Consider the following 8,983-nt stretch of genomic DNA (forward strand, 5'->3'; position numbering starts at 1 on the left):
TAAAAATAAACAGGTTCAAGAAAAAGAATTATATAAAGTAATCCAGAGAAATTTAAAACATAAATGGCAAAGATATTTAAAGTTTATTATTAATTCAAAAAAAGTAATTAAATTGCCAATGAGGTTTAGGTGATATTAAATATTTTGTGAAGGATAAGTTCCAAAATGTGGTAAATTTCAAGAATGTTTGCCTATCGAAACTGCGATCCCCAAACGATAAATATCGAACGTGCGATTGTAAATCGATCACACGACTGTGGTGTCGGGAGTTACGATAAATTTTTCGTGCGTTGCTACAGAAACCTATACGATTTGTGTCGTTAGTGAGTTGGAATGTTTGGTGTCGCAGACGTAATAGTCACGAACGACAGTGTACCGGTCGGTGGACCAAATAGAGTTGGTGTAGTGGACGAGTCGCGCATAGCAAGAAGGAAAAACCCGAGAGGACGACCTTCAGAGAATGGAAATCGAACACATTTGGGTATTCGATGGCATAGAACGAGGGTCACGGAAGTGTTTTGTGGTAAAGTGTGTCCTCCAGGGACAAGATAGTATTAGTCGGTTTGATAAATCTTTTTGTACTGCCCGATAGCAAAGTGGTTACAGACGGATTTCAGTCTTACAAGACACTGAAAGCAGAAGGAGTCAACCATTGTGTAGAGTTCGTATCTTCCGATGATCCCAGTGTGCATACGCACTACATCGAGCGGCTGTGTAAATCAGTGAAATCTTCCATCAGAAGGAAGAGCGTCCGGGAGAAAGAGACCAACTTTACTTGTTTCAATATTTGTATTTCCATAACTTGCGATTGCAAGGAAAAGTTGGCCGATGTGACACTACCAACATTTTTACGTGACATGGCAGAGTCTAACCAGGTTACGGCAAAAACGGAACGCTACCCGTGGCATACACATCAAACGGACTTTTTGACAACAACGTCGATGACGAGTGAGGTAAGTCATTTCCTTTGTAATTACAAGTATTTTAGTCAACATTTTTTTTTTTTTGTTTTGTAGTTGCTGTAGTGACCACTGTAAGCAATCCTCATAACTTCCGCCACCATAGTCACGTAGTCGAATAACTTCTAGTATCCGATTCCTCTCGTAGGCTTTGTGTAACGACGTCATACGTAAGGCAAAGACGCTACGTATAAGGGATCTATGAAAGCAAGGATCATACTCGTAAACAAACGAATGTAGCATGCCATAAAATTACAATCGCATTCACGCAGTTATTTACCTAATCATGAATTATATCTAAACGAACTGAAGATAACGAGAATAAATAAGAACAAGAATTAAAAACAAATTTTCATGGCTGATAAGAAGTATTCTCGTAATTTACGCGAGTAGAAAAGCACAGAGAACCTTTAAATTGCATTACTGTAAAGCACATGGTGAAGCATATTGTTATAAAACAGCATTAATTTTACTATTGACTATGGAATCTAACGGGAGAATCTCCGGAAAGTTGGGGTTTTGGGCGGGGAGAAACTAAAACGTAACAGCAAAACGGGCAAATGAAATGAATGAAACAAATACGAAACAGTAGCATGAAATGTGGAGTAACCGACACACTAAATTCGAAAAGAAAAGCCAGTACATGACTAACGAATATCTACAAAAATTAAGAATATTGGGATAGATAACTAGAGTTAACCTATGTAGGTAAAATCCAGTTACAGATTCCAACCGCTCCATGATTCATATGTAAATTATTTTTGCAGTTGTATGCATTGAAACTTAATAGCATTTCTACATTTGTAATTGCTCCCTAAAACTACTGCGGTGTATAACAAAAATTGGAATCGCTAACCTTCATTATCGGTCACTTCTAGTTGCCGAGTCCAAAATTAATAACTTTTTTGCAGTAGTTCAGAGAGAAATTACAAGTGCAGAAACCATATTAGCCTACATTCTAGTGCACATGTGTGCTGAAAAAAACGATATGATTAATGAATCGTCGTATGACTGGAACCGGTAAATAGAATTGACCTATATAGGAAGGTAATTCTAATTACTGATTCCAACTATTCTATTATTCATAATTTTGGACATATTTGCAGTAAATCTGTGGACTGTGTTTTTGTAGGATTTCTAGATTTATTATTGATCTCAGAACTACTACGAAAAACTAATAAATATTGTAGGTACAGCTTCCAGATTTTTCTCTTTTTCGTACTAGTGAAGAGAGAAATACCACATGTACATATCATGTAACACATTAGAGCACACACTTTTTGTTAAATTGGTCTAAATAACGAACCGTGAAATGGTTGGAATCGGTAACTAGAATTAACCTATATACGTCAATTTCAGTTACCGATTCCAGTATTTGTTAGACCCTACTGTTTGTCAATTTTCGTTACTTGTGTACAAGTCCCGTTATATTTAACAAAAAGTATTAAAATTTAACACTGTTTCACAATATTATGACTTCATGATGCGCTATACTGTTCTGGGTTTAAAGGGTCTCTGGGCTTTTCTTACTCACATAAGTTACGATATTAATTTACTTCAGACATGTACACTTCTCTTTTTCTGTTCTTATTTATTTTCGTTACCTTTAATTCTTCTCGGTATACTTTGTGGCTAAGAAATTAATCACGTGAACTGTGTTTGTAGTTTTATCGTATACTACATTCGTTTGCTTACGAATATGATCATTTGCTTTCAAAGACTGCCTCTATGTAGTGTCTCCACCTTAGGTATGGTGTCATTGGTCATAGCCGACGAGTGGAATCGGACACTAAAATTGAACCCACACAGCAAATAAGTGAGGACGTAAGTTGCAAGTGGTACTCTGACAGAAAGCGTTTGGCGCAGGGAGGAATTCATGGCGGGCCGCTTCAAAATAGTCAAAAGACTGGTGACTTTCCCTAGAGTTGGTGAAAGGGGGTTGCAACGACAGGGACGTCATAATATCTCTGTAACGCTGAAATAACTTCATCAAAGTTAGCACACAGTTCACTTGGTGTCTGTAGAAAATTACTGTGACAGTAAGACATCCACAGCACGCCTATTGATAAGGGTTCGGATAAAATACGTAGCATAAAAGTATAACTCAGGAACGTCGGGAGCGATTTCGACCAAATCTCATATACACATGACCCACAATTGTATAAAAATTATGTGTCACTTACTACCTCTACTACCTGGTTGGAGGTGATGATGAAAAGAGGTGTCATGTAGAAACGTCTGAAAAAGATCCTGTTTGTATTTCTTTCTTGTAAGTAGTTGACTTGCGAATGCTTCAAAACTGCAAAGCGCTATCTGTCTGTTATTTTCATTGACGAATGCATCAAGCACACGAAGAGAATGAGCACTGTAGCGAGCCAATAATTTTACCAACATGTTTCAGACTCAAGGTCATTCCATACGGCTCAATGCCACAGATACATTTAACGACATGTCTAGAGTCGCACCGTGTAAAACAGAAGAGAATCTGGCGGGTGCCAGCGACAGTTCATTTTCTCGAAACGATAATTAGTTACTGACAGAAAGAATTACAAGTTTCCTCAGAATTCAGATGAAGTGCCGGCCGGGGTGGCCGAGCGGTTCTAGGCGCTACAGTCTGGAGCCGCGCGACCGCTACGGTCACAGGTTCGAATCCTGCCTCGGGCATGAATGTGTGTGACTTCCTTAGGTTAATTAGGTTTAAGTAGTTCTAGGTTCTAGGGGACTGATGACTCAGAAGTTAGGTCCCATAGTGCTCAGAGCCATTTGAACCATTTGATTAACATTGTAAGGCCACAGTTTGACGTGTGCGCAAGATAAGGCATTGAAAATGTGAAATGCTGGTGCATTAACAACCGGTGTAACCGTCACTGATGAATGCAAGCATACACACGTGCATGCTTTGTGTTGTATAGGTGCCGAATGTCAATTTGTGGGATGGAGTTCCATGCCTCTCGCACTTGGTCGCTTAACACAGGCTCGGTTAATGCTGTTTGTGAATTACGCTGGGGTTGTCATCCGATGATGTCCGATATGTAATCGATTGGAGACAGATCTGGTGATCGAACAGACCAAGCAACGTGTTGACGCTGTATAGCGTGTTGGGTTACAACAGCGGTATGTGAGCGGGTGTTATCCTGTTGGAAAACACCTCCTGAAATTCTGTTCATAAATGGCAGCACAACAGGCCGATTACAACCAGACTGACGTACAGCTGTTTTGCAGTCAGGAGGCGTGGGATAACGACGAAAGTGCTCCTGCTGTTATACTAAATTCCACTTGAGGTGCAGGTCCAGAGTGTATAGCACGCAGACGAGTTGGGTGCAGGTCCTCAATGGCCTGCTTCTAACCAAAATACGGCCATCACTGGCTCCCAGCCAGAACCAACTTTCATCAGAAAACACAGCATACCTTCATTCTGCCTTCCAATGAGCTCTCGCTTTACGCCACTGAAGCCACAAATGGCTGTGGTTTCGGATCGGCACGCTACAGGGCCTGTCCTTGAAGTAACCGTATTGTAAGAGTTCGTTATGTCACTGTGGTGCCAACTGCTGCTCAAATTGGTACGAAGCGCCTGACACACGCCGAACACGAAGGTCTCCCCTCTTGGTAGCGCCACGTGACTGTTCGGAGTTCGGTTTTCTTGGGACTATAGATTCTCGTGACCACCCCTGTCAGCAGTCACGTATAGTGGCTACGTTACTGCCGAGTCTTCGTGCAATATCGCAGAAGGAACATCCAGCTTCTCGTAGCCCTAATACAGGATCTCCTTCAAACTCAGTGAGGTGTTGATAATGGCGTCTTTGTCGCCTGAACGGCATTCTTGACTAATATCAACTCACCACTTCCAATCTCTAAGGTAACTAAGGCTAACGACCGTTACAACGTGTATTTAAGGCAAACCTGATTTACATCCTCTTAGTGACACTACTAGCGCCACTTTTATGCGACTGGCGCGAAATACGAATAGACATCACGTATCAGATGTAGAAACACGCCTACCAACTTTCGTTTATGTCGCGCAACTACTTCCTGGTGTTTTTCCGTCAGTGTATAAAAATAAAAATAAATTTTTAATATAACATATTTTTAAATCGAAGTATAAAATAATTACTTCTAGCCCCATAGAGACTGCTAACACCATACAGATTGTCCTAAAAATTTGTGCTAGAGAATTTTTAACATCTATGACAATAATTGTAAGATTTGTAACCAAAAACGTGGGGCACATGCATGCATACATTATTGATGCACGGATGGTGCACCTTCTAGCTGTTATCTATTGCCCGATTTTCGTTAAAATTCTTACAAGTATTGTCACAGCTATTAAAAATTGAAAAGTGCAAATTTTCAGGACTATCTGTATTAAGTTAGGAATCTGCATGGGTTTAGTCCAGTTTAATAACGTGTTATATTAATAATAGATTTTCATTTATATAATTATTTTCTGCTTTTTAGCCTTTTTGTGTGAAATTTCTCGATGGATTTTAAAAATTTTGTTGAGATTATATTTTGTATTTAGATAATTAATTATTTATATGCAGAGTGGTCAGGAACAGTCTGAAAAGCTTGTAAGGGTGTTTCTGGAGAGGTTGTGCAGTGAAATAAATTGTTAAGAAAAAATTCGATGGTTGCTCCGTTTCCGAGTTATGTAGCACTGAAATTAGCCAGTTACATAATAGCACATGCAAATTCATGTGGCCTGCCCGACGCGGTACTGCCAAGCATGTTCTTCGTTTGGTTCCCTAAAACCGAACAAGAGAACAACACAATAACTGGAAGGAGATTTTCACTCTGCAGCGGCGTGTGCGCTGATATGAAACTTCCTGGCAGATTAAAACTGTGTGCCCGACCGAGACTCGAACTCGGGACCTTTGCCTTTCGCGGGCAAGTGCTCTACCATCTGAACTACCGAAGCACGACTCACGCCCGGTACTCACAGCTTTACTTCTGCCAGTGACACAATAACTGGTCATGGGACGATAGTAAGAATGTAACTCTCTGTCGACGGTCGAGCTCTCTCGTGCGCTATCATCTGCGTTATGAGAAGAAGCGACACTAACTGTATGTCGCAGGATGCTTGAATTTGCGCGCTCAACGACCTGATTGGATAATTTCAGTGCTACATAGCTCGGAAACGGCGCATCATATTGGAGTTTCTTCTTAATAATTGTTTCGCACACAAGGCCTTACAAGGTTTTCAGGCTGTTTCTGACGACCCTGTGTATGCTACCTTTCTACAGGCAGCTTTGCCCCTGAATGCACATGCCACATAAATTGAACGCGTCTCCTCTCCCTCTCTCAATATGTTCTACCTGTCTCTCTCCTCAGTCGTCCACTCTCATATTGCCTGGAATAATTCCAATTATACGTGCATGCTCTACACATCGGTGCTGCAGGGCAGCTGAGATGTCAGATGCTGCTAAACATTTTCACTCCCGTCTCCCCTCCCGTCTGAACAGTCAGACAGGAAAAAAATTAGTTAATATTGCATTGTGGTCTGTTCTGAGCTATGTATCAAATTTCAAGTCTGAGGCAGCTAGTTTAAGATCAACCGCAGAATTTTTTTCTACCAAATAAGCAGATAGAAAAGAAAGTGACATTCTAAAAACGTGTTAAAGTCCGTACGTATTATAAAAATGTATAATATGTATGTGTGTGCGTGTGTGTGTGTGTGTGTGTGTGTGTGTGTGTGTGTGTGTATGTATGTTTCACATCTCCTCCTAGAGCAAACTTGGTACGCTTGTTCCTCACTGTCAGGCAACAAGTGCTGTGGGGGTAAGAACCACCTAAACTACCATAGTTCAACAAGATGCGCGAACTGCCGCATTCTACGTGGTACTCATTAAACGCCTTACTTCTGAGCTACTAATTTTACTCGCAATAAATTTCGCAGGCAGTATCGATATAGGCCGCTAAATGCACCTACAGAAGTATATCATGGTACCTTACATACCAAGGAGAAAGTATATCATGGTGGTACCAAAAATAGTTCAGGAGATACGACGTCATAAACATTGAGAAACGTGAAAAAATTTCGCATTACGCATGAAGTTTTATTCTTTATTGCTCACACACTCCTACAATGGGATCAACTTAAGGTAATCACTGACACTTGGAAGCGCTTTTGACAGCTTTCAACTGCGAGGCGCGAACGCTGCAAGGGAAAACGGTAGCCGTCTATAGAACTATGATGTGGCGTTGCCGTAGAGACAATTACAAAACCGTGTTTTAGATACACGAAGCAGCTGCGCCCAGCGTACACAAAGTGTTCGGGGGTCGTGTTTCATAGTTTGGATACCATACTGACACATTTGTACAACTGCTTCATAATATCAAGGGTGTTTTCACGAATAGATATAAAGAAATTTTTTTCAATGCTTCACTACAAACACAGTTCATTTTTTTGTTTTCGTTTTTAATAGAAATTGACGAACTGAATAGCCAGACAACGCCGGGTTTGTCGGCTACTATATAAATCACCACGCCACGAAAATTCCGTTACAGGTGTAGGTTTTGACCCGCAAAGGAGGCATTGCAGTAGATATCAGCGGAAACACCTGAGCCCTTCACGTGCATTTACTCGCAGCAGAGCGGGACGGGCGATATCGGCCTGAACGGCCGGTCGCATCTGCATAGCGGTCGATTGTGGCGCCGGCTCCGGGCTGGCTGTGGCTACTGTGTCCGGCGCGCCGTTTTTGCCACCCGCTGCGCCGCGCCGCGTCGTATCGACCGCACCGCACCGCACCCCACCCCGCCTAGCCTATCGCCGCGTCGCCGCCGCCGTCGCCGTCGTCGCCCACGCTACCAAATGCTGCTGCTGCTCGCGATCTCAGCCCACTGACGCTGCAGTCGGAGAAACGATAATGCACGGAGCATCTCTAAACGGAACAACTGAAATGTCCGTACGGCAATGTAGGCACGTGGTTACGTTACTTGAGCACAAACAAGACGACCAGCAGACCTGTTAATGATGGACTTTGATGAGCCTAAGAAATGTTGCGGACAGGGTCGGATCGAGACATTTTTGCATACAAGCGACTTATCAATCTGCAACCCCCTCACCGTCCTGGTCCTCCACCGGCGTGCTCTCGTTTTCCCTCGAACACTCTCACCTGCATCAGGTTTCGCTGCTAATTCTGATACACGCTGTATATAAACCTCAGCTTGGCGTCCCAAGCGGCCGCTACTACTTGTGTTACGCCTCGTATAGAAATCTTAAAATTGTGGCGCCTCTCAGATGGGGCTTGTGTCGCTTGGACCTTAAACCGGCCCTGTGCTGAGTACCCTGCTAGCGGCTTTTCCGAGAAAATCGTTAAAGTTTTATGCGTACTTCCTACATGCATTAAGTTACCCGTGTTTTTGTTTCGACCAAGTGAAAACACTGCAGGGGCTGTCACGGCGGCAGCAGAGGTTCGATTCCTGTCCGTTTACATTCTTTTTTTACTTTTTAATATCATCCTACACGATATTATTAAATAGTATATGTCATGCAAAATTATTCAAGGATTGTCATTTTCATTGTTGTCATTTCATGATTAAATCAGTAATTATAGAAAACTTTCCTTAAATGTGTATTCCGTTTATGGTTCGTAATTAAAATTCCACCAACGGCCTTGCCGCACTGGTAACACCGGTTCCCGTCAAATCACCGAAGTTAAGCGCTGTCGGGCTGGGCTAGGACTGAGATGGGTGACCATCCGGTCTGCCGAGCGCTGTTGGAAAACGGAGTGCACTCAGCCCTTGTGACGCAAACTGAGGAACTACTTGATTGAGAAATTGCGACTCCGGTCTCGTAAAATGACATACGGCCGGGGCAGCGGTGTGCTGACCGCATGCCCCTCCATAACCGCATCCAATGAGGCTTGTGGGCTGAGGATGACAAGGCAGCAGGTGGCTACCGTTGGGCCTTCTAAGGCTTGTTCGGAGCTTAGTTGTAGCTTAGTAGTTAAAATTCTAATTATTTGGACAACGTTCGCTTGATTCCTGGGAAGGGCAGATCGAACAAAGACTTTACGATTAGATCT

At 42.4% G+C, this 8,983-nt stretch overlaps 1 pseudogene; it reads left to right on the forward strand.

Annotated features, from left to right (window-relative positions):
- Nucleotides 1-8,562: 8,562 nt before the first annotated feature.
- On the forward strand, nucleotides 8,563-8,680 carry LOC124555111 (annotated as a pseudogene).
- The last annotated feature ends 303 nt before the right edge of the window (nucleotides 8,681-8,983 follow it).

This window comes from Schistocerca americana, chromosome 1, assembly GCF_021461395.2.
Source record: "Schistocerca americana isolate TAMUIC-IGC-003095 chromosome 1, iqSchAmer2.1, whole genome shotgun sequence".
NCBI classification, from domain to species: Eukaryota; Metazoa; Arthropoda; class Insecta; order Orthoptera; family Acrididae; genus Schistocerca; species Schistocerca americana.